Below are 27,058 nucleotides of genomic sequence, written 5' to 3'. Positions count from 1 at the left end.
TTATTATGCTACTTAGAAAACTAGTGAGTAAGTTTTTATTATGGATTTGCTAGCTAAGGTTTGCTTTGTTTAAATCCTAACGGATGCTTAAAATGTGAAATACCAAAAAAAAACGGAAAAACTAAGATTTTTAACTTGTAATTTAAAGAGAAAGAAAGAGTAGAGGATCATGATTTTCATGCAAGGACTCGTTATACTCCCTAAAACTCAGATTACTACCATCTCTAAGCCATTTTGGGATCATTATCAAACCCAAAATGGATAGAACGTTGATCCCTAGCGAGATGAACTCATCTCTAAGTCCATTTCCCTAGCATAAGGAGTTGAACTGGGATTTCATCTCTAAAATCCCATCTCAACTCCTGGACTCATACAACATATTCCTATCAACTATGAAAATAAGAGGTTAAAGAAGACTCGCGTACGCGGCTAGCCCAGGCATAAAAAGGGAGGCACACGCGAGTCCTTCTTAATTTCCAGGCCTCAAGTTTGGCCGGACACTACCATTTTGGGGTAGTGTGCTATATGTGTCCTTAAGTCCAGGCAGTGAATCCTACTTCTAAGAAATTTATATGAATCCTCACATGAGTATCATTAACCCTCCACTTTGGAGGGTTTTAGCTCATGATCCTTGGATTGTTTGAAAGCTACAAGATATATATGTTAAAGATAGAAAGAAAGAAGAAAGGAATGCAAACAAACTGATTACCTAAAGAAAATAATGAACTTTTATTTTAAGAACTCATAATGTTCTCCATTAACACTATTACAAGCTTTCTAATAAAACTAAAAACTAAAAACTAAACAAGACAAGAAAAAACAAGAAAAGGAATCCAACAAGGGAGAAGTTAATGCTCCAAAATCAGCCCCTTAATACATAAGAGAGCTTTATCTCTTCTCCTACGTGAAACACCCCCCTCATTCACTCCATTCTTATCCAAACACTAAGCCCCCTTTTGACACCTTGCATTCTTTACATAATTACCACCTAAATTCAACTAACTTCATTAATTGCATTCAAGGTGTCAATTTTGTGCCAATTATTTGCACCTTTGACTTGACTTGCATGATGATTCAACAAATCTTGCGGGCCCGTATAATGGATCCGTGTGCAGTGTCCAGTGGCGGTCCGGTCTTTTGGCATTTTTACAACTTCCCGCCTATGCATAGAGTTCATCGCACTGATCGTCTGAGTAGCTCACTTGTCGCATTCGGAGTCCTGGTTGAAGAGATACGAGCTTCAGAAGTTTGATGCTTCTGTGCACGTAATCCTGTTTCTGACTTGATTTTGTACTGTTTGAGTCTTTGGGCTTTAGTCCGGATTTGTTGGGCTTCACATGGGCTTAATTGAAAAGCTTATGTATACTCCCCATTCTATGCTTAAATGCTGGCTTTATCATCATTTTTACGTTGGTTGCTCCAACCTGCAAAAGCACAAGAATACGATTATTTCATGATTATTAAGCACAAAATTAACCGATGATTATTAAGCACAAAATTAAAAACTCAAATGTTACGCCTCTATGGGGTTTTATAATACAAAAAAAATCATTTGGGTGCTTATCAAAGGTGTCTAGAAAAGACCAACAAAGAATTAGGGTTCTCTAATTAACTTATGGAAGGTGGTACTTAGCCAAATTTAGGATCTACCTCCCTCAAGTCTTAAGTGGTTCTTGCCTACCATTAGTTTATCCAAAAAATACAAAAAAAAAATCAAATTAATATTAGTAAGCCCACAAATTTGATAAAATGGACCAAAGCCCGTTTGGTGGTGGTGGTGGGGGGAATAAATTGTTGAAGCCCGACATCTAAGACCAACATGAAGCCCATAGTAATTAGCTTAAACCTTATTCTTAAACGTTAGCACTAATCAGGTTAAACTTTTATAGGACTTCACAATCCCCACACATGAACCCGACCAAGACCGTATAATTGTTCAAGTAACACTAGACGTGCTTCAAGGCTGTTGAAGGTGCTATTTATACGCATAGCAAGGACGCTCTAGGTAACACCTCTTTACATCCTTGAATCCACTGTCAGAGAATTCTTTTTCTAGTAATAATCAGATTTTTTGCATGCTTAATTAGGTTGATTGCATATTTGACTTAAAATTGTATGAGATTAAGATCTAGTACACATAAACCTGCTTTACTTGTTTACCGTAGACGCAATACCACATGCCTATCTAGAAATTCACACATCACCACACACACACCACCTACACCCACCATAAAACTGAAAAAGCACCGCCTACACCTGAACAAATAAAACTTAGGGTGTTTCCTTTCACCTTAGCTGAAAAAGCGGCCACTTGGCTAACATCACAAAAACCAAACTCTGTGGACACATGGGAGAAACTAGTTGGGCTATTCATGGAACAATTCTACCCACCATAGAAGACTAATGAAATGCTTCAAAATATTCACTTCTTTTGCCAAAAGCCTCAAGAATCTTTCTCTGAGGCTTGGAATTGTTTCACTGATCTTCTATTAGAATGTCCCAATCATAATCTTGGTAAAGACACACTAGTTTGTGCCTTCTTCAAAGGCATATCCCAATACCACAAGTAAACTCTAGACATCATGAACGGAGGAAATTTCTTAAGTAAAAGCGCATCTGATGCGTATATCTTCTTAGAAGATCAATCAACTAAGAGGAGCGACTGGGGAGGTAGTGAGTACTCCCGCTCCAATACTTGTTCATCAACAGCTATGGCAACTAACATGGTTAAGGCTACACCCAACCCTAAGTTAATATCACTAATTAAATCCCTCGCACGAAAGGTCAATTCCCTCTCTGTTAACAAACAAGAAACAAAACCCAATCCGGTCATGAACATAAACACTAGTCCATGTCTGTTTTAATCCCAACCATACCAATTCTTTTTGTCCCTTACGCTACGGATCACTTCCACCACAACCCGTAGATAATTACGCTTTCACCAACCCTAACACACAATGGATGCAGAACACTAATTATAATCAATAACATCATCCATGCTTTAATTATCAAAATGTTAGGCCTATTACAAACTTCCACCAATTTAACCAACATCTAGGACAAGGAGATTTAGGTGACCAGAACAGAAGTTTAGTGCACGTACCTCAGTACTATCAAAATCATAACATAAACATTCAACAAACCTTAGTTCCAGTAACCCCTCCTATTATCACACAACCGCTAACCCATCAAAAGATGACTTATTATTAACCATGCATGATACAAAACTAACAACAACAAACTAATATGATGTAGGCATTGTTCGAGAAGGTACTTGATCTATCTCCTAACCACAACAATAACCAACAAGGCGTGTTTCTAGGTCAAGTAGTGCCTAATCCTAAGTCAACAAGCAATGCTTTTGAAGTAAACAGTATTCAGTGTAATAGTAATATAAACCAAGGGGGCCTACAAGCAGTCACTACCCTTCGTTTTGGGAGAGTAGTTGATAACAAAGTAACTATGCCTAAAGATTGCCCACAAACAGAAGTTGAAAAAGAACCATACACTACCAAAAGAACGACTTTACCCGACTGACTATGGCTGTCGCGAAAGGTATTACCCGACAGACCAAAACTGCCGCAAGACCGTCGGAAAATGCTCGGTCGGCATAGGCTTCCAATGGTTTTTATTGGTCAAAACAGGCTGTCGGGGTTGAGGATCTTTCCCGACGGACATTCCTGCTGTTAAAAACCGTCGAATATGCCGGCTGTCAAAAATCGTAGGATAGTTGTTGCTATCAAAAACCGTCGGATATTCCTGCTGCTAAAATCCGTCGGATATTCCGGCTATTAAAAACCGTTGGATAGTTCTGCTATTATAAACCGTCAGTTAGACCAGCTGTCACCAGCCGTCGGGTAGTTTGCTACTAGACAGTTTTTATCCGTCGGGTATTAGTTCTTTATTTTAAAAAAATATTTTTTTATAATAATTGTTTCAGGTATCCCAACATTACATTCTTGCAAGTTCCCACTCAAATGCTACTTAACGCCAATGTATTCATAAAGAAACAATGTGTTCATAAAAAAAAACAAGAATAAGACATGTCGTTCACTAAGTATACATATTACTTCCTTCAGAAACCAAAAATCAGCACCACGTACACCATCTATCTAGCAACCAGTCCTAGTAATATCTAGTACCATTACTTATAACAAACATACTCAAAAAACAAAATAGATGAAGTTTGCATATCCCGCACAATAGATTACGCATACTACAACCTTGATTCAACCCTTCAACAAAATCACTAAGGTCCAAAGCGTCTTACCAAGTTGGTAATCCATTTGCCAAGATCTTGAAGTGAGTTTTGCTGACCAAAAAAATTAAGAAGAAGAAGAAGATCATGAAGTACTCTCTTAGGAAGTAGAAATAATTCTAGCTGTTCTATTCTAGCTATAAGTACCTAAAAATACCCAAATAAAAAATCCCAGCCCATGAAAATACCCAAACAAAAACACGTGCTAGAAGAATGTAAGAAACTTGCTAATCAAAATAGAATCAAAAGCCTTGAGTTTGAATGTAAGAAACTTGCTAATCAAAACAGAATCAAAAACACGTGCTGGAAGAATGTTGGAAGTTTGCGCACTAACCAAAATAGAATCAAAAGCCTTAAGTTCTATTTGTGTGCCCTCTCTGCGTCCTTGAACAACTGCATGCCTATCTTGAATTTTGAAGAGCCATTTGTGTTATAATAGCTTGTAGCTTTGTTCCCACTCCTAAGATTGCCTGCAAAGCGCCTCGGGGTGAGATTGAACTTCAGCACTAGTTAGGAAAGCTACTACCATAATACATAAAATTGCTTACAAGTAGAGGAAACACGGCTATCCACAACAAAGCCTGCCATCCTGGAAATAACAATATGATCTAATGAAAAGACTGCATCTTAAATTGAATTTGAATTGAGAATATAAATAACTAGAAAAATGTTTGATTAAAGACGTGAGCTCACCAGCAACACATTCAGAAGCAAAAATACCACAACCAAGGCCATAGCAAAGGATCAATTGACATCATGGAGCAGATTCTAAATTAAAATGCATAATTAGAAATCCATTATCAAAACCAACACAACTAGAAAAGTTTCTGATAGAACCACAACCAGTAATGTCATACCTAATTCCAACAACTATCTTGAAATCGTCTTCTAATGACCTTTTGATATATTTTTGAAAGTTAAACTTACTTCCAGGGGATAAATGAACCTATAAGAATAAAAAGTTACCACAATACAAAACAAAAATGAAGGAATCTGACGATTTGTCGTAGGCAAAAACTCACACTAATGAATCCATGATGCATAGCCAGGTAGTCGGACTTGCGTACAGATCTGAAAAACAAAACTGCCGAAAGAAAGCACCCTGGAAAAAGTCACAGGAAAAAGTCAGCCAATTTCATAGCTAAAACTAGTAGTAGTCTAAAACTTGGTCAAAACATAAGTAATGAGAATCAAACTTAGCATTTCTTTGAAGCCACCAAAACAGTTCACTTCAGTTGATGCCAATTGCAAAACTCATCAAATCAAGTAAAACCAAAGGATTCTAATACACGAAAAGTTCAATTGGTTCAGTTTCAAGTTTTTAATTGACTAAAAGTCTACAAGAAATAAATGGCCAGTGGAAAGAAAAAAATAAAAAAAATAAATCGTCGTGTGAAAAAGAAAGCATGGAACTAAAAGGACGACAATGTGGTCGTCGTTGTAAAATATAGGCAGTAAAGTTTACCGGTGGTATGCCAGCTTGAAGAGAAAGCTCAGCCACTGCTAAAGTTGTCAGGGGCGTAAGTTCAGAGGGCTTGATAATTACTGTACAACCACAAGCTAGAGCAGGAGTGACCTGAAACAACATAAATAGAGAGCTTATGATCTTCAAAAAGGCATAAAGGCATCAAGCAAAAACAAAAAAGGTATCCATATTCAAAATCTCAAACTATATGCAAAATGGGTTAAACTAGAGAGTATACCTTGCAAGTGAACATTGCTAAAGGGAAGTTCCATGGTGTAATCGCTCCAACGACACAAACAAAGCATAGAAGAAGAATGATGCAAGACCTTTAATAAAGTAATAATATATTCATATAGATAAGCTTCGAATTCAGTAAGAAAGCTAAAAAAATCCAGTTTAAAGGATGCAGGTGTACTGCATTCTTGCCTCCCTCTCTACAGAATTCAAACTATGAGTGAAAATTAAGATTGTCACCAACAGTTTTTTGCATCTTCAGATCCTTGATTGAATGTCAAATAAGAGAATATCTAGTAAAAGGTATTTGAATGCTACTACCTTACTACTAAAATTTCCATAAGAACTACATTCCATGGTAAAGAGAATTATAGCAACGCAATACATAAATTATGAACAGTTTATGACTCAGAATATACTCCGTTACTATATCAAAGCAATATTAATTGTGTACTATGACCAGCAAGCAACATGTCAAGGTGGCTTTCTAGTGTTGATTGATGCATTTAAAACAAATGCCTAGTGCAGGGAAAATGGGAAATACAAAAGAAATAGGATTTCCCAGTCTTTAAAAAAAGGACCAAGACATTCTAAGTATACTTCCACTTGCGAATGTTGTTGGGACATTTAGTTCACATCTGCACATAGCCTCAATTTTTACAGATAAAGCAGGGGGTGCTATAGCCATAGAAGGAGCATGGACTTGGACACTAGGTTCTAGTCGTAAAACCTTTCAAAAGATAATATGATAAGAGCCCAAAACTGTAGTTTTAACCCTGTAACAGTCATACTTTTAGACCAAGTATGTGAGTAATAAGTAAGAGTTAACACTGATTACGTGTTTTTATGCATTTCAGGTTTCAAAGTCCATTATGTGCAGAAATGTGCCACTTTAGCGAGATAAAGGAGCTAAGATCGGTTACTAAGGAGTTCCGTGATTAAAGGCCAAGATTCAAGAAGACAAAGCCTTTCTAAAGCCCGGTCAAAAATTGAAAAGTCGATGCGGGCTGAAACAGCACACAAGTCAGCAGAACTTCCGAAGGCCGTATCTTTGGACTCAAACCTCAGAATGGGGCCTACCTTATGTCAAAACGACCGGCTCGGAAAGAGCTTTCCAATGGACGAAAAGTGGACGAAAAGTCTATTGAAGCCAACTGCAGCTGAAGAGGCCTTTTTGGACTGAAAGAATTGAGTTTTGGGCCTGATTCTCTGGCCCAAAACATGGCTCCAAGCCCATGCACGATTTTTGGATCTGAAAGTATAAAAACCAAAGCTTAGCTCTTTGTTAATGGTAGATAGTTAGACCTAGATTAAAGATTAGATTAGTAGCCTCCATTAATTAATTCTAGATCTAGTTTTCCTTAGATTTAATTAGTTTAATTTAATTAGTTTCATATCTTGTTTTTATTTAATTCCTTGAATGATTGTTCGTCATTTAATTAGATAAATAAAATAGTTATTATCATTCAATTTCGATTTTTGTCATTTGCATTTATAGATCTAGTTTAAATTTTTGTTCTTATTTCATTCTTAGTTAATTAATTAGATTTCAATTATTGTTTAATTTAGATTAGTAAAGTTAGAATTTTGATATGATGTGTAGTTATAATTCAATGGGAAATGATGGGTTGATGATTCGAGGCTAAAACCTCCATTAGAGGGGTTGATGAAGCTTTGATGAAAACTTAGTGGTATAGTGTAGAAGCATTGTAGAATCTATTCCACTCTAGAAGGTCGTGATTCACCATGAGAATGGGTGGACGACCTCACATGCTAGTTAGTATTTGGTAGAAATGCCATGAACACTAGGGATTAGGACTCAAAATTCTTGCCGTAAGAACGTAAGAATCGAGATACAAGAACCTATGCTAGGTTATCAAGTTGGATTTGAGGTGGATTCAATTCCCCTCTAATCCTTTATCTAGATTCAAAAACAATCATATTTCCATAGCATTCGTAGTTTAAATTCAAATAATCAATTTCATATTGCATCGTAGTATAATTCCCCCTCGTAAAACTCTCATTAGACTTAAAAACGACTAATTAGATTAGAAAACAATTCCATGCTAGAGCACTAGGAGTGGAACGAACTTCCTACTCCACTATATCTCATAGGATTGAGAGTAGAATCTTTGATAAATATAGACACGCATAATTTAGTTTTAGTTTACTTACGTTTTGAGTTCATCGTTCATTTCGTAGGTAAACTATTCAATTTTATCGTTTATCATAATACAAGGCAAACCTCAAAATTTTCTGAACAATTAGCTGCTTTGTAAGCCTCCTGAGCTTTTGAAATGGGTGTATTCAGACCTTCAAGAGGACAACGAGGATCTTCTGCACCTGTGCATTTCAAAAATATATATATAATAATAATAATACAGGTTCTGATGTTGCAGCTACAATCCATTGGGGCTAAAGTTCCCATGGTTATCAACCATCTGAAATTTGATATGAGAGCAGAATCATGTTTTTATGGTTAAAATTTGATATTAGGACAGATTAATTATATAGCTAAATGTATGTTGATGACTGGAGCTTGATACAAAAAGAAAAACAAACAAGAGAAAGTCATACCATTCAAAATTAGAAGAGGGCGTGGTGCAATGGCTAGGATTGTGTCAGGTGAATCGAACTTGGATGCTAGACCAGGAGCTATCCTATCCTAAACCTACTCAAAAGTAGGGCTCTTCATTTTCATCACAGTTACATGGTGAAAAATGACAAAGCTGGAAAATTTTGAGATAGGTTGCACAAGGTACAAAATATAACTGCCCTTCAAGCTTGGAAGCATATACCGCATCATAAACGAAATGCCCATCTCCAAAGAGAAATAAGAACTTCTAATGGATAGGAAGACCTCAAATGAAGGAGGATGGAATAAAGAGAGGAATGTACTTCTAGATAGCAAATACAGATTTTTAATGCTACTAACCTTTTCCACCACTTCTTTATCCAGGTTGTTCTTCCCAATCTCGACTGCAGCTTCTGCAACCATGCATGCATTCCTGTGGCAAAAGAATTATCATATTCTCCCTTGGTGCAAATATAGAATTATCATGATTTGTTAATATTTTTCTTTCTCTGCTTGTGATACTAGTGAGTTCACCTGTAAAGACAGGCTTTATACTGTCCACTCGAGCGTGCCATTTGTCATTATTTATGGCCCATCTAAACCCCTACAATCATTTGACATATCCGTTAGCTTCTTTTGATACATAGTGCGATTTTTAGCAATCATTTCCTATTCACATGAGACGTCAAAACTATCGCCAGGGCACCTGAACACCAATTATTGGGACAACCATCATAATCGAGTATCCACAAAAGCAAAAACCTTGCATGCATTCCTGCGGCAAAAGAATTATCATATTCTCCCTTGGTGAAAATTACTGAAACATTGCAAGTTAAATTTCCATTAGTACAAGTCTTATTTAATCCGACCTCCAAGGGATTCACCAATAATCCCGATCTTAGAATGGTCTATATCCTCTCTTTTCACGTAAGGTAATCAACCAGTTTTATCGGATCCCATACCGCCATAACTATTTCTTTAATAGAGAGCTCTTCATAAACCACAATAGCGGACACATCAAGCCAATGATCCGACAATAATTTGCACCTCCAAAAATGACATAACTACAACAAGTACAGGTAAGGCATCACAAATTTAAACAGGACATGTTGATGGTATGGTCTGGTGGAATTCCTCCCAGTGGAAGTCTAGTTCACGGAAAATAATAAACGAAAAATAGTTGATAATGCAACATTAGCAATTCCTTCTTTAGTGCTCAGTTTTTCTCTTCAATTAAGTCATGCAAGTGAACTCATTAAATAAGCTTCTGACTAGTGTCCAACTCTCCACTTCTATGGACTACAAAGTTATGGAAAGGCAGGATTCTCAATTGCTGTTGGAGATCAAGTTGTTCCAAGAGCAAACTCTTCAATATAAAACTAGAGAGCTATCAGTTCAATGAAAGAACAAGCTATGAATGCTGGAAAGCATGAAGACATAGGCATATGACGAAAAAGAAGAGGGGAAAACCATGAAAGCCTGAATATCAAGTAGAAACATAAGGTATTGTCTCCCATTGATAAAAGAAAAATGATACTAATTCTGTGGTGGCATTTAACAAGTTATCGGAAGAAATAATATGGTAGAAATCAAGAGTCAGTCTGTCAGAGTGTTGATGGAAGGATTATAACATTTTATTTAATGAAGGAGAATTACATCTAAATTCCTGTTGGTTTGCACTTGCAGAGGGAAGATGGTATGGGGATAACCGTTTACCCCAAGAACTAGATGGAATCAACATTAGAAGGATCCTCAAAACTGAATGGGCCCTGCCAAACCTCTGCCCTCCTCTTGGGTGATAACTCTTGACCTTAGCATGATTTTCAAAATGGTAAGGTAAAGCTCTCCTTACACCACAAGGAAATATATTACTAAGAATGAATGACTTGAATTGCTTCTTGGCATCTATTCTGGACACGAACAGTCATAGATTACTTCTCATGTAAGGGCCAGATACAAAAGTCTACACTACGACCAACATGATGGAACTTAAAATCACTATTTACATCTTACTCTATAGAGCATATGAGCTGTATCACTGTATGACTGTCTCTAAACGCTCTCGTGAACAACATAATCTCAAAGCAAAGCCGGTCTAGGGATGTGTGATCAAAAGCAATAGGAAATATGGAAACTCAATTTACAACTTCTAAAACATGACGAGATTGGGTCAATCAAAATAACAATTCCATAGAAAGATATATAATTAGCATAAAAAAACAATAATTTACAGCCAAAATGAGAAAAATTAAGGACGAATACTAAAAAGAACCTGTAAAATGGGATTGGGGTGATCACAACAGAAATATTCAACAGATAAAATAGAATCTCTAGCTCTAGTACCACATACATACATCACAAACCGTCTACAAACATTAGAAGTAATTCCAAATATGTATATCCAAAAAAAGGAAGAGGAATTAGACTTGATCAAGTATAAAGTTAACAAAATGCAAAGTGGCCATTTCCATCTCAATAATGGACGTCATCTGAAATTCAAACATGTGTCTTTAGTTCAAAAATTAAGCGGACACTCCATTACTCCGTTGGAAAATGCCATTGTACTAAAACATCAATAGAAAACATATAATCGGATACATCGGGGAAAACATCCAAGTACATATTATGCATATAAACAATTTTTGTCAAAATCGGAAAATGAAAGGATATAATGCACATCTCGTTATGTGGTTATATGTGCAGCTCGTTCACCTTGATAGCGAGAATCAATTGCAATAGCAATATATCCCCTAGAAGCGTATGCCTTGAAACAATGAGAAAATATCACGATGTTGCACATATGTAGAACGTAAGTGACTAGAAGATTTCTAAGGATAAATACAGTGTTACTACCTCGAGCAATGGCCGCAGCCATTCCTTGCATTTGTGTGTGCTATGCAAAAAAACTATAGCTGGCCTCTTTTGTTGCTTGCTTTCTTTCATGCTCGAGAGTTAATAATGGGAGGTGTCCTTGCTCACCGGCCTATTTAAGAAAAACGGACAATAAATGTTATGACACATCCGAGAGAATTTGTTACTTGCATAGTTTTAAAATGGAAAAAGTCGTTCCTAGTCCTAATATATCATGTACTTTCGAGTGTGGATACTTCGACACTACCCGATACCCAAATAATTATTGCGAAGGTGAAAAAAATTTGTTTCTTTTTTCATCTAAATCTCTAAACACTTTCTCTTCCTTCTAATGAGTTATGCTCCACATTTTCCTCCAAATTTATTCAGAACTAAGATATGCAAATGAATATTTATTTTTTCTTTTTCTTTTATATCTTTCTTTACTCAACAAGGACTTGGTTGCCAACCAATTTCGATGAGTAGAGTGACTTAATTGTGGTCGAAGGAATCATAAGTAATACATTGGGCACTCTGTCAAAATAACTTCACTTAAGACGAAACTGCAAACAAGTACATATTCTTTCCAATAGCTTAATGATCTCTACACTCATTAAGACCCTTTTCGAGGTAGGGCCACCCAAGACACGGATACTCTAATAGAAGACCGTCGGGTTCCCAATCAGTCCTACCTATTTTATTTGTGAGTAATAACAAGCTAACGATAATCTTATTCTAATACCCCTAACAAGATTTTTACCCGATTAGCTAGTGCCTTATCAAAATAAAGAAAAGGAAAAAAAAAAGGTGAAAGTTAGCTTGTGCATTGGATTTGCTAGAGGGTAGAAAACTTAAAAGCTAAAAGTGATGTAAGGAACAACTGTCTTTTCTATTCATCTTCCTCGCGAGAAATAGTTGAGAGTTTGATTTCTCAAAAATGATTTCCATAAATAAATCGAACAAATGAGAATGCAATCTATTTTATTATCCCACCTAAAAAAAAATGAAAAATCTGAACCAAGATTTTCCCATCAACTATAAAAAGTTAAAACCATAAAGGTTCTTGTTGGGAAAATGGTGCAGAGGTGTCTTGACGAAGTTTTCTCTTTTTCTTAATTTATTTTATTTGTCCATGAGGAGTTAAACTGGGATAGATGGAAAAGGAAAACACATCGACGCAACCCGACATTTTGATCCAAAAAGTAGAATGCATTATAAGTTTGAGAATCACAGTGCGACTTTTCATCTCGGAAAATCTCCACATGTGGCAAAAGAACGCCAACTTGGCAAGTCTGCTGCCCTCGATGCAAATAATCCACACATAAAATTGAGAAACTACTATTAGTATGTGATTAAGTACAACTTTTATCATAAACAGTTGGAATTTCATCCTAAACTCGTTCAACTTTGAATGCCGCAGTTAACATGTTATCTATGGCATAAAAATAAGAATTCTAAGTTCAACAAAGAATCATATGAGTGTCCTCTCACTAAGTTTTCTTATGAGATAGAGGAAAATGATCTACAAATTATATGAAGAAGGCCCTGCTAGTACACTAGTGAATCCCACATGGGAAAACAACGAGGAAAAACAAAAAACCACAGAAGAAAAAAGAAAAAGAACATAGGGAGTTAAATACTAACAAGTTCTCATTATTTACAAATTTCATAACCATCATGTTCAAAGGATAGAGACTACACAATTAAGTTTCAGTTGTATTGTTGAGAGTGAGTCAAGGATGAGCTAAAAGGTTTAGCATAGATGATTAGGAAAAATTGTAGATAAAGAATTCTTCCTCCTTAACAATTACTGGGTGCTACTATAGAACTCAAATGATCTCGAGGATGAGGGTATCCATTATGTACATTCAATAGGACTTTGACACCCATTATGTGCATTCGATAGAACTTTGACATACACATTGCAGTCTAAACCTTATTTGTTCTTTTATATTGTCCCGCGTAATTGTTTTGGTTCATACAGGTATACTCATTTTTTATTCATACTCTGAGGAAGTAAGACACATTCAAAGTTGGTAGGTCGTCAAGGCCAATTGAAAATGAGGTTGAGCGGTTAGGTCATTGATAATTTGAAAAATGAGTAGTCTGACCTACGAAATAAAGCGATGAACTCTAAACGTAAGTAAAACTAAACTTATCTTAAGTGCCTATATTATCAAAGATTCTACTCTCAAGTCTATCGAGATATAGTGCAGTAGAGTGATTCGTTCCACTCTTAGTCCTTCCGCATGCAATGTTCTCAAGTGTAAGTACTCTAACTTAAAGTCTAATGAGACATTTACAAAAAGGCAACTAGACTACGATGCAACTACCCACGAAATGCAACTAGTCGACGATGGGAATAACTAAGGGAATGCTACATTGATTTTATGATAAGGAGTTAGAGGGGGATTGATTCCACCTTAACTCGACTCAATCCTATTAACGGCATTTAATCGTCAAGTAATCCAAATTGAATCGCCCGTAACAATTGGTTCTTCCTAATCCCTAATTACACATGTCATTCCTACCAATTCATAACTAGCATGTGAACGATAAAACCCATTCTCATGGTGAACTAATCATTTCTAGAGTGGAAAGGAAATTACGACGATTCTACGATATTCGAAATCAAGCTTTCATCAAGGCTTCTCAACCCCCTCTAATGGAGGTTTAGCCGAGAATCATTACGCAATCATTTCCGATTACATTTAAACTAAACATAATATAAAGAATTGAAATTTACTTAATTAAACAATAATGAAATCTAATTTAATGACTCAAATGAAATAAGGACAGGAATTGAAATTAGATCTAGAAATGGGAATGACAAAATCGAAATTGATAAAAATACTACTTAATTGATCTAATCAAAATGAAGAACAAGATTCAAAGGTTTAATCTAATACAATAATTGAAATGGAACTAAACTTAATTAATCTATATGAAAAACTAGATCTAGAATTCATTAATGGAGGCTACTAATCTAATCTATTTCTAGGTCTAACTATCTACCATTACCAAAGAGCTAAGCTTTTGTTTTTATACATTCAGATCCAAAAATCGTGCATGGGCTTGGAGCCATGTTTTGGGCCAGAGAATCAGGCCCAAAACCCAATTCTTTCAGTCCAAAAGGCCTCTTCAGCTGCAGTTGGCTTCAACAGACTTTTCGTCCACTTTGCTCCTCTGATTGGATCAAGGCTTAGACCATTGGAAAGCTCTTTCCGAGCCGGTCGTTTTGACATAAGGTAGGCCCCATTCCGAGGTCTGAGTCCAAAGATATGGCCTTCGGAAGTTCTGCTGACTTTGTGTGCTGTTTCTGCCCGCGTCGACTTTTCAGCTTTTGACCGGGCTTTTGGAAAGGCTTTGTCTTCTAGAAACTTGGTCTTTAATCACGGAACTCCTTAGTAACCGACCTTTGCTTCTTTATCTCGCTAAAGTGGCACATTTCTGCACATAATGGACTTTGAAGCCTGAAATGCATAAAACACGTGTCGGTGTTAACTCTTAATTATTACTCACATAATTGGTCTAAAGGTATGTATGTCATTCTGGGGTTAAAACTACAGTTTTGGGCTCTTATCAAACCACCCCCAAACAGCATTTTGCTTGTCCTCAAGCAAAGATGAGAAATTAGCATAAGTGACCAAAAATGGAGTCCTAACTAGCATAATTTTCCTCACAAACTTCATCTATACTACAAAAACGACTAAGAAATAAAACTATTGTTTCCTTATTCATGCTCCAAACTATCTATACATCTCACTAGCTATGAACAAGAATAACCAAGTCAAAACCTAAGCTAATATATGCATAATAATCAATCATCTATAATAAACATATATACAATGAGTAATACTATGAAATGTCTAGCAGGTCCATTTCTGAAACAAACTCACAATAATAATCAAGATACAACACTCTGATTTTTCCACTTACACTTTACCTTACAATCTCAATGACAACAAGGAAGTTCGAGTCGATCAAACACATCTGCCACTTACTATCACACTAACCTATTCCTAATTGAGCTAGAGGTCTTTATTAGGTGTTACGGGATTAGGAGATGGTTTAAGAAGGAAGGAAATGGATATTCAAAAAGGACAAGTCTGAGATAATAGAGTCTTCATATTATGTAACTAGAGAAAACCTTGTTATTTACTTTTGCTTCTACACTTTGTTTCCATCCTTAGCCATATTTTTTTTTTTTTTTTTTGGCTTTTGACTCCCTTTTATTCTATTTTTGGAGTTTTTATTTTATTTCTATTTTTATTTTTCTTTTCCTTGGATGAAAACTTCTTTTCTTTATTTTCTGAAGCAATTAACTAACTTTTGTTTACACAGGTTTTTTCTCTTCTTCTTTCTTCCTCATTCTATTCTCAGACTTATTCTAAATTGGGTGGGTTGAATTTTTTTTTTTTTTTTTTGTTTTGTTTTTGTAACAGGGTAAAGGATTTGTGGTTTATGGAAGGCTAAAGAAAGGCTCAGAGGGGCGACTAGCGGAAAATAATTCATAGGTTTGAATTTCTGGCTATATCGATCCAAAGAGGGCCTAAATTCTCGCTTAGGATATGGCGTAGTGATCAAGCAAGTGGACGTGTGATATCTCTATCCGGATTTTACTTCTCCCTTGTGTCATTTCTCAAATGTTTCCCTCATATAAGGCTTTAGGCTATATTCTCACAGGAGTTGTAAAATAAGTACTCTAGCCTAGATTTCAGAAACTTACTGCTAACAATCATAAATACTCATGTAATATATTTATAGATAGATGCAAAGATTATTACCTACATATTAATCTAAGTTTCTAACAATTATTCTAATGCAAAAGCTACGTTAGACTTCTAGATTGTTAAGAGCATAGAGAAGGAAAACAATATCACTATTCCTAAGTGTATAGCATGAACTTATTTCTATATATTTTTGAATTTTTTAAATTTTAACTAGAAACCAAATGCATATTAACTCTATCTATATCCTAACAGATGCCTTAATTACACGTGTTTCTATGCCCCCCCCCCAAACAAAAAGCATGCTTTGTCCTCAAAGCAATTAAATAAAGAGGGTAGGAAAAATACCATTGAAGCGCGTGAAATTCAGGAACATCTGTAAAACAAGGTTATAACGTACTAATATAGGAAATAAAAACTGACACAACTCTATACGAGTTCTACCCATTATGGGGTTAACAAGAATGAAATTGCTTGGGACATAAGCAGACACTAACTAGAATGAAATTTACCTTATCCCCCCGCATTACTCGTCATCTTCCTCATTCTCTTCTTCCATAAAGAAGTGAGGTTCCTTCGCATCCTGCCATGCCATGATAATTTGTCAGGCTTCCCGCCATTTATCATCTATTATTGCTAACCTATTAAGAGCCACTTGGTCTGACGGGGTGTAGGGTGCAACCAAATGAGGTTGTATCCTCCATCCTTGCCAAGTCATTGCACGGAAAGATCGAATAATACTATTGGTGGGTCGTACAGTGTCGACCGTAATCCAATCCGTGAAGCGTGTACAAAAAATAGGAAAGAAACATAGCATAATACGAGAAACTAGAATGGGCATAAGAAGGTACTTATGCCTCATGCTATGGGATCGAGCTAAACTAGACATCAAGGTTCGGGGAAGGTCATGACACATACGTCCCGTGGCTAAAGCAAGGAAGACGCTGCAAGTGGCATCATTCACAGAAGAAAAACGCCATTCCCCTAAAATGTTTAACATGATCCAAAACATAACAGTTCCTATGTTCATGGACAGGCTACCAAAGGCGACGTTATATTCCCCTTGGTCCTCAATACGAAAAATGCCCGCGCCATACGACTCATGCAAAAACTCATAAGTATAGACATACATATTATCGACCCAATAGCACCATGGGTCTTGTATTTCAGCGGGCATAGCAAGTCCAAGAACAAATGCTAGCAAGAACATGGTAATTTCCATTGGTTCATTATCAATGTTGATGGAGAACACTTGTTCTCCATCTGGTCTTTCAAAGAAAATGCAGTTATCGTAAAAATAAGATGCTAGTGTTGGAGAATAAAGTGCATCCGGTCTTACCATAAAAGCGGCTCCCCACCCAACGAATGTGATAAACCACGAAACCAAAGCACCATAAGTAGTGTTTTGGAACAAATCTTGAAAGACTGTTCGGTATCAATGTTGGAGATGTCATCTCAAAATTACGCTTTGGAATAGCTGCGAATGATCCAGATACTACGCACGAAAAACTGGAAATTTTCTGGTCCACGGAAGTCGGTAGCGATGCCGAGTCTCTCGATAGAAGCCTTGGCTCTAAAGAAATTGAAATTTCCAGAAATACAAAACTCAGAAAAAATATCAGAAGCGAAGCGCTCTGTAGAAGAAAGTGCTTTCGAAGTTCTGTAAACTTCGGAAAATGAGCCGAAACGAGGGAATCGCGGGAGTGAAAGGTGAGTGATGGAGTTTAGGTGTAGTGTGAGTTGTGAGGATAGATTGTATCAAGTTTATATAGGTTTAAAGTTGCTAAAATGGATTGGGAAGTTGCCAAAACTAATTACGGCAGTTTCCGGAAATCCTAAAATTTCCAAACCCGAAAACGGAAACAACTCATATCCTTGATTCTAATTCAAACCCAGTATCTTTTAGGTTGATTTTATGATAGAATGTACATATTTAATCTAGATTTCATCCTTCAATGATACTCAATCATAGATATGCCTAAACGGCCATATTTTCACCTTGACTCCGCAATAAATTCTAACACGAGGGTTATAAAAATAATGCTTGAATTGATAAAACCACCCCCAAACAAGTTGGGAAGGTGGGATCAATATGAAAACAACCACGATACCGAAAATAACCCCTTATATTAAAATTTTCATTCGGAGTACATTACACTACAAAATTCAAATTACGGAAATAAACTTGCATTAAAATAAATAACAATAATGAAATTACAAATAAAACATAAAACATCAAACTATACTATCCCTAGCTACTCTAGAACTGGTGGCGGAGGGAACATGCTCCGGAGACTGCTCCCCGAGCTCTGAAAAGCCAAACACCATTAGATCGCCGGCGGCGACGCCGTCCCTCGGATGGTGTGTCCTCGAAGGAGAGTCCCCCGAGGTGGGAATCGTGTCGACATCTCGCCCCGAACCGGTGCCGAGCTTCTAGCTCGGCGCTCATCCGTTCTCCCACCTCTCGCCCTCTCTCTGGGAGTACGGAGCTCGAAGTTGTGATGCATCGTTGCTGCCGAGTCCGGAGGTCTTCACAGATAGTGTTAAGCTTAACGATGCCTCGATGGATCACAGCCATGCGCTCGTTCCGCATCAAAGACACCTCCAAGGCATCCGCGTCAAAACAGGTCAAGTCCTCCTTATCCTCGGAGGCATCCCGATGTCCCCGGCCTCCTCGGCATCTCAGCTCCTCCATCCTCTTCTTCTTCTTCTCTATCTTTAGCCAATCTCCAAACCCGTTGGACACACTCCTTATAGATGTGAGGGTTATGGTGGAGAGTGATGTATGTCCGATCGATCGCTTCAACTCTCAACTTGAGCATGATCTTTGTTATCAACACGGGGAGAGGGCAACAGACCTCCCTACTCCCCTAATCATGCTCAAGAAAACTTTAAGATGCAGAAGTCATACTTCCGCTCACGGAGTATCCATAAGATATGGAGGCGATTCAGCCGATATCGGCTGACCTTCCCCTTCCCCTCGGATCGCCCGACCAATCCACCGGATGTAGCCACCGGTTTGGTCCTAAAGGAAGCTTTGTCGAACACAATGCGATCTTGCATTGTAGTCCCCTCCAATAACTATCTCGTGCATCAATGGCTCTACCCCATTATGCTAGGACTCCTGCAGGGTGACATCGGATGGATTCTAGGCGAATGCCTAGAATCTCAATAAACAACCCGGTCGTCACTTCCTTCCGCCTCTTCGCTACCACAACAAAAAAATCCTAGTCCCTTCCAACTCCCTCAGATCATAGAACCGTCGGACTAAGTCCTCGTGGTAATAGGCTTCGGTCGAGTACCACAAGCTATTCCAGCTCGACTAATCATCTCGCCACCGTAAAACGGGCGCGAAGTTTCGGCGGTAAAAGCTTGCTCCGCAAAATTCGGGCGTTGTTGAGCCATTGGAAGTTTGGAATGTAGTGGGGGTTTAAAAGTGATGTGGTGGTTGGATTTTAATAGACCGGTTGAAGCAAACCGTGGTGGTGGTGGAGTGGTGGCGCGGCAGCACCAAAATTTTGAATTTTCAGTGGTTTTTAGTGATGTAAATCGGTGGGAGTGGTGGTCGGTGGTGTTTGGAATCGATTTGGGTTGGGATTTGATTTTGGCCGTGGGTTAATTCTCGTTTTCTTTTTATTTTGATTTTTTTTTTTAGGTTTTTGGAGCTTGGCATTAATGGCGGAATGGAGAAGAAGATCGCGAGTGATGCTAAAGGTAAGGGCGCGGTCGCGCTGTAGGTGAGCGCGGGTTGTGCCCAAGCCCAAAATTCGAAATTTGTGATTTTTTTTCGATTTTTCGCGAAACTTCAAATCAAAATTGCCGCTTCGTTACCGGTCCGATTTTTGCGAATGAGATATGGAAATGATCAGGAGAGAATTTCCAATCCAATGATCCATAAAACATTCCATTCCGACCGTGGATGACATATAAGATAGTGGAAAACACCTCGAAGTGCGTGCATGACGTACGTTATGCGAACAATTGAACTCTAAATTCATGAATTATGTCAACCCAAATTGTAATACAATAAAACGGCCTAAGAAACTCTAATGGAACATAAATATTTAGTAATGAAAACATCGAACACCCCACCCCCAACAAAATTTTACAACGAAGCTTAGAAAATTTGTTTTTAGCAATGGGTCTTTTAAAGTCAGATTCCCGAGACTTCCTAGGTTACTATGCTTATTCTTTAATATATATATATATATATATATATATATATATATATATATATATATATATATATTTTTAATTTTAAAAATAAAACAATAAACAATAAAGACATAATTCACCCCATAGAGAAACATGACTCAAAAAATCCGAGAAAACATGCAAGAGTGGAAAACGTGAATTATGTTTAAACGTGGACTTAGGATCCGGTACTTACAGCCACACACTCCATAGGGAGGGCCCGGTTACCTTAATGGTGCACTCACCAATATATGGAAATGAAAGGAAATGCACCAAACACAAAAGTTGAGTCGTTTATAGTCAGATACTCGAGACTTGTCTAAACATATGTATAAACATGCAGTTTATCATATATCAACAACCAAAATAGTTGTGGATCATTCCATAAATAAATATCCCAGAAAACAATTCCAAACACAATCAAGCACCAAGATTTCCCAATACTCAACCTAGTTAAATGAAAACGAAATCGGATAACCCTATTATGTAACCTATCATGCACCTTATTTTTCATTTTTGAATGAGTGGGTGTTCTAGTAAATAAGTGTGGAAAAGTGAATGGTTGTGGAGAATATGGTGGATAGGGATAAGTTGTAGAAAGACAGACACAAAAACAATGAGGATGTGGTTTTAGCACAAAACTCATTCATTGTATGTGTAGGACTGCCTCAATTCTGAAAATGAAGGTGTCAAATGGTTTGTCCTTCTGTAGTATTTGTTTACTAGGTGAATTTAAAAAATTATGAAGCACAGAAGAAACAACAGGATCGAGTGCAAACTCGGGATTCTTTTGAAAGGGTGGAAGGAAGGGAATCGAGGTGGCTGTTGTGCAAAGTAGTTCTTGATAGGGTGATTCATCACCTGCTCGAAGAAACTCATCGAATTGCTCATCTAGATTGGTCATATCCTCGTTACTATGATATTCCTCTATATCTTTGAGAAAGTCATCTATCTCCTCCTCATCCGTAATATGTGTATCGACTAGTGTAGGGATGGAAATATTGAGTCCGATCTTCCAAAGGAAAGGAATTTGGGCATATGATTATCGTGGAACGTGTTGTTGAAATAATCTCGAAAGCAACGCCTCGATCATGCTAACTTCTCCATCCATAGATCTAATCGGGTAACTGTGGTCTTTGTTTTAAAAACATTAACTTCAACAAAGAAGATGGCCAAAAGACATGGACATTGAACCATCGCGCAATTAATGAGCGCGATTGGCGGTTGAAAAAGGTCGCCCTAAAATGATCGGACAGAGTCGTTAATCCACTTCGTGGTCGAGGGATGACAAAATCAGCCGGATAGTAAAAATCCTGAATTTTTACGTAACATTTTCGACGACACCCTTAAGATACTTAATAGACCGATCAGCCTAATTGCAACGCCATTCTAGTGGGTTGCATCTCGCCTAGACCTATTTGTCTATACAAATAAAACGGAGTAAGTTTACACTAGCCCCCAAGTCTAATAACGCTGGTCGTCAGATAGGAATCTCCTAAGGTGCATTGTATGCGAGGGGGCGACCCGTGGTCCTTGTACTTAACAATTCCATTATGTTCGATAGAGTTGGGAATTGTTCTAAAAAAGCGTCTTTTGGTATATTGGTCTTACGCCTAGTAGTACACAATTCCTTAAAAACTTAGCATGGTGTGGTAGCTTTTTTATAGCTTCGAGGAAGGGAAGGTTTATAGTTAGATTCTTAAAAACATCCCTAATCTCCTCGTAATTTGTATCCCTAGTTAACATGGCTAATTTTTGTGGAAACAGTGGTTTCTATCTATATTTAGCAATGGTATTACCTGGGTGTTTAACCGTGGCTTCCTGTTTCTTAGGTTTTGTTGTAACTGGTACCTCTACAAAGGGTAGGCTCTTCAGTTTCTATTTCGCATCTAGTAATATAGCGGTGTAGGGGCTCGTGGGGGGTAACTATAGGCATAGTTACTTTGTTATCAACCACTCTGCCGTAATCGGAGAGTGGTGATGGCCTTTAGCTCACCTACATTTTCATACTCATTACTAGTATTATCGGTTACCTCAAAGGTGTATTTGTTGTTTTAGGATTAGGTATTTCGTTACACGAAACACACCTTGGGTTGGGCTTTATCTTGAGCCAACCGTTTGGTTAAATTATTAACGGATTGTAGAAGTTTTTGGTTAGATTGAGCCATGGTTTGGAAAAGTTTTTGGCTCACTTGTATGAAGGTGTCAAGACGATCCGGTTGTGTGAGTGTAGTAGTCACGGGTGGTGGACCGAACTATTTCACGCGGAATTATTTATGGGTGGATTTTGATAGTTATTATTTACCGAACGATACCTCTATTAGCATTATAATTATTATAACTACCTTGACTTTGTGCTTGACCTTGTCGAGGTTGGCGCTTTGGTTGTTATAATTATTAAAATTACCCCCACTCGCCCTTGTCGTAGTGGGGCTTGGTTAAAGCCGTCGCGTAGGCCTAACATATTGATTATTGTACCCTCGAGGTGTGACGCTTTTGGTTATTTCTCCAACCGAAGTTGGGATTTTGTCTCAAGGGCGTTAGGTTCACTATTAATGGAACAAGCCTGTTCATAGGCAATAGGACAATGTGAGTCGGGATGCTCAGGGCTCCAACAGAAACTACATGGATTTGAATTTACATTCATGACGGGGATTGGCTTTTGTTGTACAGAAATGGCCTCTACCTTTTTTGTGAGGGATTCAATTAGAGTTTTAAGCTCAGGATTTGATTTAACCTCAAACATACTGGTAGCCTTAACTATTGAAGAAGAACTAGCGGAGCGGGAGTAATCGTCACTACCCCCCAATTATTATTACGCTTAGTCTAATCTTCCAAAAATTTATATGCCTCTGAGGCTCCTTTACTTAAGAAACTACCCCCATTCATTATGTCTAGGACTTCTTTATGGTGGTGTAGAAGTCCTTTGAAAAAGGCACGAACTAACGGTCTTTCTAAATTATGATGTGGACACTCTATAAGGAGATCGGTGAAACGATTCCAAGCCTCTGAAAATGATTCATGAGGATTTTGTCTAAAGAAATGAATCTTGGAAAGCATCTCATCCGTCTTTAGGGGTGGGTAAAAATGTTCCATAAACAAATTGAACAAGTTTTAGCCCACGAGTCCATAGAATTAGGGCGCTTGGGCGCTAACCAAGACGCCGCCTTATCGGGTAAGGTGAAAGGGAATACCCTTAATTTAATTTGTTTCGCACCAACCGTAGGGATGGTGGAATGTTGTTAGGACTTGTTCAATCCTACGCGATATGTTGATAAGATTTTTCATGGTCTAATCCATGAAAAACGGGTAACAAATTAAAATATTTGGGGATTCGGAAATCCCCTACCGGTCCGCTAGAATGATGCAAGATTTGGGGCTATCGCCAAGGCTTTGTAGAAGTCGAGAGAGGCCTCTCTTCTTTGTCGGGCATTGTGGTCGTGATGTATGTGAAATAGTAGCTAGAGGTGTAGTGGGTGGTATACTAGATAGACTTGTTTGTTGACGTTGTTGTGTAATTACGCTAGGTGTTTTGTTCGCCGCACCTTAATCTCATACAAGGCTAAAACCAAACTTAGCTAAACACATCAACACTCCAAACAGTTCGATATACTAGTATAAACCTCTAACAGGAGATGCGAGGTGTGGAAGAAAGGAATACCTGATTCGGCCTTGCTTCGCTTTATGAATAGCGCCTTGTTTACGCTTGTTCGTTTGTATATAGCGAGTTAGAACACCGAAAAATATGAAAGATCAAAATTGAATCAAAACTGTCGAAATCCGAAAATTTTGTTAAGGCGCTGGTCGCGACTCGCGATAGGTCGCTTTCGGTGTATTTTAGAATTCCAGAGTTGAAGGGCGAAGTCGCTTACACGGGCTGGTCAGCCAAGGAAGGCGCTCAATTATAATTTTACCCGAATTTTTCAACTCTGAAATGGACAACCACAAGATGAATCAAACAAGGGTGGGTGGGTGAAATGGGACTTTTAAGAACAGTACTAACACTATGAAAACAATACGAAAGTGAAACTAAGATGGCAGCGGCGCCATTTGATAATTGAAAAATGAGTAGTCTTACCTACGAAATAAAGCAATGAACTCTAAACGTAAGTAAAACTAAACTTATCTTAAGTGCCTATATTATCAAAGATTTTACTCTCAAGTCTATCGAGATATAGTGGAGTAGAGTGATTCATTCCACTCTTAGTCCTTCCGCATGCTATGTTCTCAAGTGTAAGTACTCTAACTTAAAGTCTAATGAGAGATTTACGAAAAAGGCAACTAGACTACGATGCAACTACCCACGAAATGCAACTAGTCGACGATGGGAATAACTAAGGGAATGCTACGTTGATTTTATGATAAGGAGTTAGAGGGGGATTGATTCCACCTTAACTCGACTCAATCCTATTAACGACGAATCGTCGTAATCCGAATTGAACTGCTTCCCAAAACAATTGGTTCTTCCTAATCCCTAATTACACATGGCATTCCTACCAATTCATAACTAGCATGTGAACGATTAAACCCATTCTCATGGTGAACTAATCGTTTCTAGAGTGGAAAGGAAATTACGACGATTCTCTACAATATTCGAATCAAGCATTCATCAAGGCTTCTCAACCCCCTCTAATGGAGGTTTAGCCGAGAATCATTACGCAATCATTTCCGATTACATTTAAACTAAACATGATATAAAGAATTGAAATTTACTTAATTAAACAATAATGAAATCTAATTTAATGACTCAAATGAAATAAGGACAGGAATTGAAATTAGATCTAGAAATGGGAATGACAAAATCGAAATTGATAAAAATACTACTTAATTGATCTAATCAAAATGAAGAACAAGATTCAAAGGTTTAATCTAATACAATAATTGAAATGGAACTAAACTTAATTAATCTATATGAAAAACTAGATCTAGAATTCATTAATGGAGGCTACTAATCTAATCTATTTCTAGGTCTAACTATCTACCATTAACAAAGAGCTAAGCTTTTGTTTTTATACATTCAGATCCAAAAATCGTGCATGGGCTTGGAGCCATGTTTTGGGCCAGAGAATCAGGCCCAAAACCCAATTCTTTCAGTCCAAAAAGGCCTCTTCAGCTGCAGTTGGCTTCAACAGACTTTTCGTCCACTTTTGCTCCTCTGATTGGATCAAGGCTTAGACCATTGGAAAGCTCTTTCCGAGCCAGTCGTTTTGACATAAGGTAGGCTCCATTCCAAGGTCTGAGTCCAAAGATATGGCCTTTGGAAGTTCTGCTGACTTTGTGTGCTGTTTCTGCCCGCGTCAACTTTTCAGCTTTTGACCGGGCTTTTGGAAAGGCATTGTCTTCTAGAAACTTGGCCTTTAATCACGGAACTCCTTAGTAACCGACCTCTGCTTCTTTATCTCGCTAAAGTGGCACATTTCTGCACATAATGGACTTTGAAGCCTGAAATGCATAAAACACGTGATCAGTGTTAACTCTTAATTATTACTCACATAATTGGTCTAAAGGTATGTCTGTTACAGGGTTAAAACTACAGTTTTGGGCTCTTATCAGTCATCTTACCTCAGACTCACTTAGAAGCTCAATTTGGTGCCCTTTTCCAAATTAGTTGATTCCTAAAAAATAATGATCAAAAGCCGAGGTGAGTCCAACTTCGTAATGAATATCACAAACTAAACCACATCTAAACAAAAGTAAAACTTTCAAGCAAAGTAAAACCTTAGAGTAAGTATGACTAAACAACCTAAAAGTAAAACCTTTCGCTGAAAATCCTGTCTAGACCTTACTATGACATTTGCTCAGTTAATTTGCACATAAATAAATATTAAATATTTTATTTTAGCCTCCTATCTACAGATTATAAGACAGCAATATACAAGCTGAAAGCACTAATACAATATTTTCTTATAACATTTTAATTTAGTATACACTTAACAGATCGAACTAGTACTACATAATAAGTTCTTACCTTAACAGCAATGATAGCATGATCAATAAGCGAAAGTAAATTAGCATGACTAAATAATCCCGAAACACGAATCTCCTCCTTCACTAACTCAGAATCGCCATCACTTTGAATAACTACTTTCTTTTATTGCATACTTTCCATCATCCTGAAAATTTACACAATCTCAAATTCTTAACACCCAAACACTATATTGTCAAATTTATAACATGAAAGAAAACACCGACCTGAAATAAGAGATGGGTCTCTCGAAGTTTTTACCAAAGAAGAAGAAGAATCCAAGCAACTTGTCAACAAGAAAAACAAAAGCAAAACCACCTTCACCAAGTTGTCTTAATATTCTATAACGATTCTCATTTATCCAGACATCTTCACCACCATTTACTGCATCATAAAATGCATTTAAACCAGAAAATGAACAGCCCATCTTCTTTGTTTTTAGCTCTCACCTCATTTTTCAACTTGTTCAGAGTTGAGAGTACTTTGGTAGTTGTAATTCTAGTTAGCAAGTCTACTTCATGACCAGAGTGTACTTTTGATTTGTGCCTTACACGTGGTAGTTTAATAAGTGTTTTGTGAATCTCTAGGACTTTTTAGTTGATTAAAATTGATGGATCAGAAAACAAAATGGTCAAGCAATATGATCCTACATATATATAGGCATGCTGTGAATGTTTGAGGGTATAAATAAGTGGTAAACACCAAGAAAATGCACATATCTAAAAGCATGCTCTACATATGAAATACAGGATAACATAGAGATATAGGCTTAACAAGAACTACAGTG

General features: G+C 37.4%; 1 pseudogene; it reads right to left on the bottom strand.

Moving 5' to 3' along the window:
- Window positions 1–4,049: 4,049 nt before the first annotated feature.
- On the bottom strand, window positions 4,050–26,698 carry LOC147493251 (uncharacterized; annotated as a pseudogene).
- Between the last annotated feature and the right edge of the window lie 360 nt (window positions 26,699–27,058).

The sequence above is a fragment of the Coptis chinensis genome, chromosome 6, assembly GCF_015680905.1.
Source record: "Coptis chinensis isolate HL-2020 chromosome 6, ASM1568090v1, whole genome shotgun sequence".
NCBI classification, from domain to species: Eukaryota; Viridiplantae; Streptophyta; class Magnoliopsida; order Ranunculales; family Ranunculaceae; genus Coptis; species Coptis chinensis.
The sequence above is the reverse complement of the archived record's forward strand: the minus strand, read 5'-3'. Positions and strand labels throughout refer to the sequence as shown.